The following is a 12,613-nucleotide window of genomic DNA, read 5'->3' on the forward strand; positions in this document are numbered from 1 at the left end:
GCCTCGCAAAGATTTTGTTATGTTAATAAGCATCTGATGCATCTGATACGATAAATCCCTCATCTGGTTTCGATGTGTATTCATTCTATTCGAAAAATATATAGCCCGTGCATTGTTCGATATTTCACTTAAACGGGACATTAATATGAATTTTAATCATAAAAATTATTAATATCGTTATATATCACAACCTTTTTCGGCGCAATCCGGGGAACCATTAAAACGAGACATAATTCAACACAGATCGAGTCGCGAGGCCCTGAGTCTATGACACACTCGCTAAATCTCTCTGAAGGCGGTATCTTGGCCCATAAATTATTATTTTGTAAATAAAAATAATGAAAATAAAAACGCGTCCCGCGCCGGAAACGTTTGTCCCGTCACGGATAATCCGGGACACTTGATTTATTAATAATTACCGCATTATATTCTAAGTCACGAGACAAGTACAACCTGTATAATGGAATAATATAATTACTATGGTGTGACGTACCCATAATTAAAATTATGGCTCGTCGACTCATGTAAGTAGTCGGGGAATACTGGTGGGCGAATAGGGATATTATTGGCGTAAATTAAGTACCGATAGCGAAATTATATAATTCATAATTGCATTTATTTTTCAGTAACTAAACTATACTCCTTTTCAATAATAGTTGTCGCTTATTTGAAAGAAAATTGGTTATGAAATTGGACTGCGAATGACCTCTCTTTTAATATTAAGATACATATTTTAAAACGTAAATTAATTGTGCATGCCCAAGTTATGAATACAACGTTATGTTAGTAAATCAAATCAAATTATACTTCATTCGAGTTAGCTTTTACACTTTTGAATCGTCATTTAACAAACTATATTAAGTGAAGCTACCACCGGTCCGGAATGTAGATTCTACCGAGTAGAGCTGACAAGAAATTCAGTAGTTATTCTTTTTCATCATTTAAAAGTCATTTTAGTTAAATACAATTATATATACATGTAATATATCCTGCCCGGAAGTCAACAAGTAGTAAGTGAAATCAAATAATTTAGATGTTATTTATTTTTTGATTAATAAAATATCTTTAACCATAAACCAAGCACGTTAAGAATTCATACGATATAATTTCTATGTATTAACTAAATATTTTAATAGTTTACAGGAGCTATGTTGTATGACTACAATATGTGTTGACGCACAAGTCTTGCTTGATATAAACTAGCTGGTTATAATAATATAAATAGCCATAATTACTGCTAAATATTGTCCTTAATTATTCGTTTCTATGTATTAAAATAGGATTATTTTTATGTATTTAAATATTTAGTGTAGTACGTATAGCTATGAATTCGTTTTTTTTTTTTTATAAGAGATTATTTTAGTCTATGTAAGTATATCAAAATAAAGTTATTCGCACAAGAATGCAAAAAGGTAACCGATGTATTCCTTTAAATATGTAGATCTTAATCCTTACAAAGTCAGTGATATATATTTATAAAAAGAATGATTTTTCATTGATTTCTCACGACCGTTGTTCTCGGTCCACTATTATGCAACTAGTCGTAAATCTGTCGCATTGGACGTGCGTAATCTTCTCTTTATGACGAGTGATGAACTGCCATTGTTTGTAAATCGTAAATTTCGTTTTTTCTCCTCATGACATTGTTGAAGTTTTACGAAATATCAAGGGAGACCTTTCTAGAAATATTACAGTTACAAAATTATCTTTGGTGTGTGTGTGTGTGTGTGTTTTTTTTTAATTTAAAATGTGTTTGCACAATACAAGTAAGAGTACATACAAATGTTGAGTTATTGTTTCTGCTTGTATATAGGATGAGTATTATTATTAAAATATGTTTTTTTATTTGATATTAGGTACGTAATTTTATATGTAAGGAAGAACGGAAGCTAAAAAAAGAAAAGACGTTTGAGTGGGACATTTACTTTATATATATAGGCATTACGAGACCTGTATATACATATCGATACATACAATTTAATGATCATATATAAACTTGATAGAGTGGGATTAGAAGCCATAAAACACACGCCCAAGCTGCTGTTTTAAATTAACTCATACAGAGTAATAAAGTTCCTCTATGGTAAGTATGTTCATTTGGATGATTTAAAAAAGGTCAAACAATATTTTGGGTAACCGTCCCGTAACCGAATGTAATTGCATCATACAATTATATTTACTTCTATGCAAATATTAACTACTTTTAATATCTTAGCTAGACTTTGTATCAAGCAGGACACCTGTTTTTATGTGTGTATGTAAGGATCGTCTAAAATATGAACAATGTATTATACTTCCAATGTGCTGGCAACCATGAAATCGAAGTTGTTACACCTCTTAAACCAGTAAATACACTGGCTCACCGACTTTAGATTAGCATTATGAAAAAGCAATGGTTGTAGATTATCTATCGAGTACCTAAGTGGTACTTTCCGAAGCGAAGTACTTGCGGTCTTACGAGTTGATAATAAAAAAAAACAACGGAAATATTGTAACGCTTACGTGGTCACACTTTTATATTTTTTTTATCAATATGATAATCTCTACCTTATAGGGTATAATGCAAATTCATTAGTGATTTTTATCGTTTTAAATGCAAATATTAATAAAAACCGGTAATTTATCGTTTGTATCTGTTATTTGACATGTTAACTTATAGTTTAATTGATAGTCGATTCTCACGCATAATATATCGCGTGTTATCATAATCGTTCACCGGTCTCGCTTCTAATCAAGGTTTCGTTGAGTGAATAATGATATGTCAAAATGGTATTCATTAAGCATTAACTAAAAAAACTTATTTAATATTTTTACGCTATTGGAATTTATAATAATAATTAATTAATAATCTGGGCAGAATAGATTTTTCAACTCTTACATACTTGTAATAAATTAAAAAAAAAAGTAATTATATTTAAATTAAGTTCTACGTTTAAAATTGTCGTTTCAATTTACATATGTAGGTTCCTTATTTGAGTCGTGTTATTCATGGTACACTACCTAGGGGCTACGGACCGCTCTCCGCCCTGTGGGTCGTATCAGTCTATTTTTTGCCATTCCGATAAAAAAATATTGATATCTCTATCTTTTAAAAGGTAATTAAAGTAAGAAATGATTTTAAAATGTGGAATATGCTTATAAAGTTAACTAAATATGAATGAACAATTTAGTATCATATATATCGGCTAACTTATAGGGTTGCAAATAACCAAGTCTCGGATTGAAAGGTCAAGTGAAAGGTAATTTGGGTTCTACTGTCTAGGAATTCTCAGTAGGAACCCTGAGTCAGGAAGGTAAAAATGGGGGAGAAGCTATTGGTTCTATACCCTAACATCATAGGTATATAAATATCGTGTAACTGTATTTTATCATGAAACTAGTTAGATTGTCTTCAATATTCTCTTACGTGGTAGTTCTTTTTCGAGCCCGGCTTGTTAAGTACCACTCATTTATCATTTATTGTACCACAAAACAGCAATGGTTAGAATTGTTGCTAGCCGGTGTGACTATATACACAAGGAATATAGGCAACATCTCTGTTCTGAAGGTTGGTGCACTTTGGCGATGTAAAGAATGGTTGAAAATTCTTACGGCGCCAATGTGTATGAGCTGTGGTGACCACTTAGGTAGGTACCATCGGATGTCCCATTTGCCCGAGTGCTTTCATATATAGAAAAAAATCTCAAAGGAGATAAAGAATAAATTACTATTTTTAAATAATATATTTGGGAGACCGATTTAGTACAGATTTAGTAAAAATATTTTTGATTTATTTGCACTTTTTTTTAGAGAGACAAAGGCTCATATAAAATTGTGGTTGCAATTCAGGTATTATTTGTTTATTATCCGAAGGGGTATAAAGTAAACCAGTAAATGAGTAAATAGTCAGTATGTATGTAAAAAAATATCTGTGAATTATAAAATAAGTATTATTAAATAAGACGTACCTATACTAAGACTTATAATTCGAAAGGTACTAAATACTTTTTAATGTAGTATAAAATTGTAATTATAACAATATTAAAAAAAATTGCCTAATAAATAGTACAAACGATTCAGTTTTCGAACTATCTTAATTTAATTACCCTAATATTATCAGTGTGCAAACTCCGCCCCTCAGTGTCAACGCCATCTATGCGTGACGCTGAAAAACTTCAATGTACGAACATTTTGAGGTTATGTTCGAAGATTTCATTATTAAAGTAATGCAGGACCCTCGCAAAATGTTACACATTGATAAATCAAAATACAAACATTTTATCTTTGACGTTGTGAACTTATTTTTCGGTAAAATTATGTTGTAGTCCTACTACAATGTTTTAGTACAGACTGCTTAAAAAACATCAAGAAACATTTTAAAGTATCTACAAAACAGTAAAGACATATCCGTGATTTTTATACAATGAAATATCAATAATTAGACAAGTAAATAACTTACCAGGCCTTATAAAGATTCCAGATTTATTTTAAACACAAATTGAATAAGGAAACAACACGATTGTGACTCAGCTCACTTTGCGTCCGTGGGACAGAGAGCGTTCCGAAGTTAGCCGAAGTACGTGGCCCGTCCCTCGGCGGCCCGCCCCCGGCTTGACGGATTCTTCTGACAGCAGACGCGCGAGAAGCGCCCGCTGTTTTGTACGCGTGGCGCGAAACGCAAAAAAATTTCGCGCTTCATGCGAAACATTTAAAAATCGAACGGAATGAGCTCGTACGCTGACTTTTTGGTTGTATGTGAGAATGCCTTGATCACTTCATAGAGGTAACGTAAAAAAACTGAAAAACATGATTTTTTTTCAAATGAACAAACTTATTACTCGTAACAATTGTGATTAGTGCACGAGTGATGATAATGAGTACATTGCATACAGTTTGAGGTTTTTTTCGTGCCTCGATCCCAGTGTTGTGGTATATTGAGGAGTAAATAAATTAATGAAAATAAAAAGGTATATGACAAGTCCGTGTAACCGGTCGGCGGGAACAGATTTAAATCGTTGAGCAGGTAAGTCGGACAATGGCCATCGAGCCACGATTCGCTTAATTAAACATGATAAATAAAAAACCCATAAGCAGACCATCGTACATTCAAGATCAGGCAGCTGACTGCGTTATTTTGCTTTGTACATGTTGCGAGCTACTAGCTAGCGCGGATTTTTATTTTTGATTTCAGCGAAAACTTTTAGAACTTTCAAACACAACTATTTTTAGTCCCTGGTTCTTTTTAATTCTCTTTGTTACATAGATAATTTAACCACCATAAATTATGTAAAAAATATATATTGTAAAGTATATGTAAATATTTGCATGTGTCCCTACTTTCATTGTAGCAAAATGTCAAGATATTTTATTTTAATTTTTACGATTAAACTATTAATATTACACGCGTTGCCGTACACTAATAAGTATAATTAATTACCTTTGAATTAATTACTGGTTTTGTATATTACGAGCCAACGGATATCTTTCGTAATGCCGTAAGAGATGGCGCCACCTGTCTCGAAAACATGAATATGGAGAGAAATAATTGAAATAAATTCACCGACTATCACCGACGTTATAATAAAATGAAATGTTTGCATACATTTACTTTTATTTATGTATGAAATGATAATTTAAGGATACATTATATCGTCACGTTATTTCTACGAACACATGAATAATTAACCCGAATTAAAAATAATATAATTAAGTGCCAGAGCGTGGTATGTGATATTTATAAATTTAAACTATGTATTACATAGAATTGAAAGTAATAAAGACGGTAGGTACGTGTTATTTGTTTGCAGGTGCGAGTCAGGAAACCATTTGTAATTACGTATATGGAAATCATATAAAAACACTTTAAACATAAAAATTTTATATTTTAGCGAGAATCCAGTCAAATTGCAATAAATTATAATTATTGTGTTTGGTAAAATGCATTCAGGCGTTTTATTATTGCGAAGACAGATGGCGTTACTTGTTCTGTTGAGTGCTTAATATAGAAATGTTTTGAATTTATTCGAATGTATTTTAAAGTCTGTTAAGAATTAATTGTTAACACAATAGACACGTACTCATTATTTATGTGTTGATCGTGTAAACATATTATCATTAGTGTAGGCGTTATAAATATTTTTTTTACTTTTAAAAATGATATCGATTTCTTGTTCTCTTATCAAAATAAAATAATAAAACTAAATTCTCGTTCATTATTTATTTTTATCATATATATATTTAATAAAGAACATATTTCTATCTAGATTTTATACCTACGTGGCGTCTTAGAAAACTGTTGAAGACTGTTGATGCCGCCGGCTCGTTCTATATGATATAATATCTAACTAATTATTGTATTAGTGATTCTAAATATATAAAATATAATATATCGATATCTAAATAATTAACTTACTAAGAGTCGGGGAGGGTCATGATCGCTTAGCGTAAAATTTCAGTTGTGAAGCTGAACATAAACGAACAGTATACGGTAGTCGGGATTGAATGTCATATAAGGCAAGTAATTTGATAACAAAATCATCTTTGAGTTAATCTATAGTTTTTTGTTTTTTAATTTATTGTGTGAAGGCAAACGAGCCAATGAGCCTGACAGTAAGTTACTTTCGCCCATGGCCCCTGGCACCGCAATAATAATAAACCACTCCTCACACTGTCAATGCGCCGCGAATCATTGGTCATGAAATATCTAAGATATTACGTTATTTGTGACTGTACTTACACTGGCTCACTCGGCTTTTAAACCAGACAGAAATGGACAAAGCCGGACACATGTATTTATCAAATTAATACTCGGCTTCTAATGCAAAAAAATGCACTCATTGATATAGTTTTCTAGATAATATGTCTGGTTTAGATAAAAAGAAATGGATCGCATTCTGAAATGTTACCTGGAAATAACTTGGGGGGACAAAACATTATTTCTTTCGAAACAGAAACTTCGTTTTAAAACAAGACAAACGTCAGGAGATGTTTCGATGGGCGCAAAAATCTCATCTCGAAGGCGCGTGTTATGTCTACCAATCTAACTTGGCTCGTTGTCGCACCGTTAGTGTTGCCAGTTGAGGAAAACTCCCACTATCCGGTAAATAGGAGGGAGGGTCATCACGGGGAAAGTTTTAATGAATTGCTTAGGATTTTGTTTCATTCGTTTTGGGTCATAGTGAGCTGCATTGCAGATTAATTGGATGGTGTTTGTAAATAAGGAAACGATATATTACTTTACGTTTAATCAACTTGTAAATAACTATATTATATATGATTTGAATTAGTTTTTAATGTAGAGAGTGAGGACGAGACTACCGAGTTTCGTACCGGTTATTTCCGGTTAAATCTACACTCCGAACCAGTGGTAACTTAAGACGGCTAAGAAATATACTTATTTGATTTTTATAATAGTGGTCAATAAGCCTCCAAAAGGCTAGAAGTACCTTTTGATTTTTGTAGTAAATCTATTTGTTTTAATAAGGAAAGGCTGTCAATACTAAACGCCAATAGCTAGCTAGTGATGTGAATATATCGTTCCGATTCGTGAGTGAGCCAGTGTAACTACAGGTACAAGGAACATAACATCTTAGTTAGGAAGGTGGACCAATCGCCCGTCCGCCTCATTCAAATAAAAAGGTTTTTGAGGTATTATAATCCTTTTTTACGTATGTTTTAAATCGACATCGTTGCATTATTATAGTGTGTTATAATATTTGATAATTCAATCGAGTGCTTTATGAGATTCTATATTGACAGGCGTATCAACTATGAGTGACGTTTGAGTGAATGCTGACGAGATTAGATGAAGGACGCCGTATCTCCGAGATTAACTGAGAAATATTTGCACGTAAAAGTATCAATTTATTACGCATTTCATATGCGTATAAATAAAAATTTTTCAATAAAAATTCTTACTTAAATAAGTAGGTACTAATATTTTATGCAAACAAGGTCCCCGAAATAATAACATAAAAAAAATCGAAATATATATAAGCATATTCTTAATGCCAATGTGTACTCGTATATATATATATATATATATATATATATATATTTGTTCACAAGTACCTTAAAATCAATTCACACTCAATTAATAAGTTACTTATCCCATCAAATCTCTACCAGCACACGTGTAGTCCTCTTAGAACCTGGGTTCCTTCAAATGAGGTGTGAATATGCATCTTGCTGTCATGGCGAGGGCGACTAGTTCTATTCACATCCCCTGACTGTACCATCTTCGCTTTTGGACTCCTTTACCACTTACCATCAGTTGGAGTGGAGTCATGTGCCTACCCGATATACCTATATAAAAAAGGAAAAGAGCGTCTTTGGGGGTAAGACGTCCATGTACTTGGCATGTATACTATATACGTCGTTTCTATATATGTGTTTATTTACTTTACTTCATATATTCATTGGTTTTCTTTAATTATAAATAATCTTAATAAACATCAATTTCGACGTTCAACATCTGCCGGGCGCTCCGTGAAGCACTATTTTTTTGTTTTTTAACACTTTTGATGTTTGTGTTGATTGGCACATTTGTATTACATACAAATGATTATAATTAAAGCTGATTTTACATATTAAATTTATCAATTAATATACAAAAATAATTAACGGTCACCGTTTCATATTATACGTTTTAAATTATTATAATTAAGCTTAACTACGTTAATCGTTAATTAGTTAAATTAAAAACATACACTTGTATTACTCTCAGTAGCAAATAACCTCGAGAAGTTACCTCGTTGATCTAATCGTTAGGTTAAAAAGACACATATCCTGAACTTGAGTTGAAACCCTCTGCAAGTATTCTGTACTTACACTCCTTTTCCTTGGAAATCACTTAAAGCAGTTGTCCCTGAACTCGTTCTGATTGAGAACCCGAAATCGTTTAGAGTGACATCGGTATCCTATTACTAGTACTACTACGAGATCTGACAATAATTTATACGGCTTCACTCAAAAACTACAAGTAGTTTATGCACTTTTTAAAGCTACCACCGGTTAAGTAAGGCATGAAGGGAGTAATATTTAATTTTCCCAGACGGTTAATACATGAACGAACGAAATAGTTTTCATTAGAAACTATATTTGTTTATTGAAATCTTTTTAATTACATAGGTATATTTATTTATATGTTATCTTTATAATTGCAACAATTAGCAAATAAATGTATCGCGTAAGACATCGATAATTAAGATATAGATACATAATTAATTAATTCTTGTCGTGTAATTGAATTATGTTTCAGCTATTGTGCGTAACACGTTGTTTAATTGTAATTAATGAACAATTCGTTCAATTAAAACATTTTAAGATGTAGTACAAATTGAATGCGTGTTTAACTGGTACAAAATTTACTTGTTAAAATTAATTGTTTAAAAAAATATTAAGTATATATTTTCCAAACCGGTGGTCGTGTTCACTCTATCCACGTAAAATCATTATAATGCTTCTTTATTAAATGAAGGGTTTTGATTTAATATAATTTAGGAATTATATACAGTCAATAGTAACGGATTGCTCATTTTATTTTTTAAGTTTTTAAGCTTTTATTCAAATCAAACTGTTTAATTCAATTAAAAATGTAGAAAAAAATGCTTAGTTAGACTTTCGGCCGTATTTATCTAAATGAGAGAATTAAAAAAAAAATAGGCTACATAAATTACAGAAAACCACAGATTGCATCGTTAAGTTAGACTAAGCTAAATATTATTACAGACAAATAACAAGCTTAATCGAATGGCGATTAAACAGACAGAATAACACATTGAAAAAATTTAAACATCTATAAAAATCTTATCTATTAAAATAATATTTATGTTCAAAATAATACACAAAATTAAAATATTCTTTATTCAAGTAGGCTCATTAAAGTAATTTCATCACCGTGTTAGTGAAATTATTTAAATTAAATGAAAATTTTAAATTATAATTAAATGAAAAAAATTTTAGATTAAATGAAAAGCTACTACAAATTCGGAAAGTAGATTCTACGGACAAGAAACGGCAAAAAAGCTCAGTATTTTCTCTTTTCCTCCATTTTGAACATGTCATTCATTAGAACATGTCAATAACTTTAAAAAAAAATTATATATAAATACCTGGAAAAAATAATAAATACACGATTTTTTTATTAATATAATCTTGGTCTGAGTAATAAATTCAAAATAAATTAAGATGCATATCGGCTTATGTATTTCCCAAAGTAGTATAATGCGTCATAGTCTAAGTATCTTTACTAATAAAATGTAACCATTTTCCTTTAAATTTTACTTGGTGTATCTTTGTTGACATCTTGAGCACCCAGAACTGGTTATTCACTGACTCACTAAAAGGTACGAGGCATCATGTGGCAAGCCGCAGGATGTTCGTGATATCTTTTATAATGCTATACCAATAAAAAAAATAATAATCAAATGTATATTCGAATTGATAATCACATTATAATATTATTAGTAATTTCTGTCCTATATATTTTTAAAAAGACAAAAAAAATCCACAATTATTTAAGAAGAGACGTTAGTGCTTTCCCAAATAAAAATTATAATGTAAATAAGATAGGGAATTCGAATACCAATTTAAAACATTTGGTGAACATATATTTATGTGTCTAAAAATAAAAAAAAAGCATTTCGTCCACTATCAGTAGCTATTACGGGGCTCTTTATTATAATGACCACCGCGGTGAGATTTAATCGGAGCCGCGGACACGTCCGCTCCCGATGACAGATAGCAACGAAATGCGTTTAAAATTTTTAAAGTCCGGCGGAGCGTGCGTGTGCGCATCGAAATACCATAATGAGCAGGTGACCACCGTATCGCGACGTGGCATGTCAACTTAGTGTCGGGTAATGTGAGGCGAAATAATTATCATTTTGTTCTTAAAAGACTATTTTCGGTTTGTCGCTTATTCGTACAAATATTATTATAGTTTTATCTTTGGAAATGTAAATACAGACAGACACAGGCAAAGCGAATAAGACTTTTTATTTGTATTTTTACATGCCAATTAGTTTATATTTTTAATTGATATGAATCAGGAAGGCAGGATGACGCAAGACCCGGTATTAAATGGTCTCTTAAATTTATTGAAAATATAAAAAAGAAACTTTTATTATCTTTTGAGTACAAAGATGCCAGCTTCAAAACGTACATACAATCATACTCACTAATCAATTAAAAGTATTTGTCAGAATATTTATTAAATATCCAAAAATAACTCTTGTGTTGAGAGTGCAATCTGCTACCGGTCCGAGGGGTAAGTATCCCAAACTTGAGAAAAACAGGAAAAAAGAAACTTCGCATAAATAGCTTAATCTTATATAATTGTGACAATTATTAACAAGACCCAGTCTTAGGTGAGTCAATCGAAGCAGGTGTGAAAACGGCAAAATAAAAAAGAGCCATCCCAGAAACCGTATGTCATAAGCGCCGACTGAGGGAACTTTGGTAAGCGCAATCATTCTAGCAAATACGCCTTATAAAGTGATGAGGAACCAATCCGCTAACAAAAACATCAGGTCAGGCTGTAAATGTCGGTAAATCCTATTAGATACAAATTACCCAACCCACTGACACAAAATGGGATTAGAGCTAGCGAATGATGATGGTCAAGGAAAAAATCCAAATATATTAAAACTTAACAATACAACCATAAATAAAATCATAGTCTTAAATAAAATAGTTCGAAATTAGAAATAGACAAAATGAAAGGATTTATAAGACGCTATTACTTAAAAGTTCATTGCTCCCTCCTAACAAAAACACAATTACTTAAACAATGTCGAAAGGTATTTGAAAAGCTAACTAAAGTCCTGAATTAGCCGATATATATTTTTAGAATCATTCAAAGGCATATTCTTTGCAAATTGAATCCTCTACAAGCGTGTGTATAAAGAATTTCTTAAGGACATAGAGCCTACAAGAGATCGGTAGTCCCTTAGTATTAGCGTATGTGGACACAAAGCGAATACAGAAAGAAAAAATATACAGCAAAAAATGTCTGCCGCCGCGCTATCTACAGCTCGCGATCCTGTCTCAAATAATGGCATAGGGATTGAAGTGGAGCAGATTGCTTCGAGTTTCATTAGCATTATCAAAATGAACGATCATTTGATATACATTTTAAAATTTAATAAAAGAAATATACATTTTATAAATATACGACGTAAATATACGTTTCTAATCCCAGATCAAATTTGTAGATGCCTTTCTAAAATATATCCAACGCCCCGTCTTATTGCGTCAACTGATAACAGGAGGGCTGACTAATTTTCGGCATAGTCAGAATTGCGATTCAACGGGGAAATAGTGCTAGCATTTTTGCGTCCACACAACGCATCATGATACGTACAGTTACTTTTAAATTTTCATTTAAATATATCGATTACAGTGAAATTATAGGTTTATATTATGCACATAGTTAAACGATATATTAAAAATATCTATCTTATTGACATATTTAAAGTGGGTTTATAGTTTTCTAAACTAGAATTTATAATAGATCTTGACAATTGCGTAAAAAATTGAACAAACCACCAAACTTTACAAATGAACTGCTGTACTCGCTTTCTTGGAAACCAATCTTGATTATAAATTGGTTTTCCAAAGCTGGACGAAGCCC

At 31.6% G+C, this 12,613-nt stretch overlaps 1 protein-coding gene across 1 annotated transcript in view; it reads right to left on the bottom strand.

The window, feature by feature from the left end:
* LOC125064653 (zinc finger protein Xfin-like) overlaps positions 1–4,524 on the bottom strand; it is a 35,074-nt gene extending 30,550 nt beyond the window's left edge. Inside the window, exon 1 of the mRNA XM_047671812.1 lies at positions 4,439–4,524. The gene's annotated coding sequence lies outside the window, so the exon portion shown is untranslated. The remainder of the gene's footprint in view (positions 1–4,438) is intronic.
* Between the last annotated feature and the right edge of the window lie 8,089 nt (positions 4,525–12,613).

This window comes from Vanessa atalanta, chromosome 6 (genome assembly GCF_905147765.1).
Source record: "Vanessa atalanta chromosome 6, ilVanAtal1.2, whole genome shotgun sequence".
In the NCBI taxonomy this organism is placed as follows: domain Eukaryota; kingdom Metazoa; phylum Arthropoda; class Insecta; order Lepidoptera; family Nymphalidae; genus Vanessa; species Vanessa atalanta.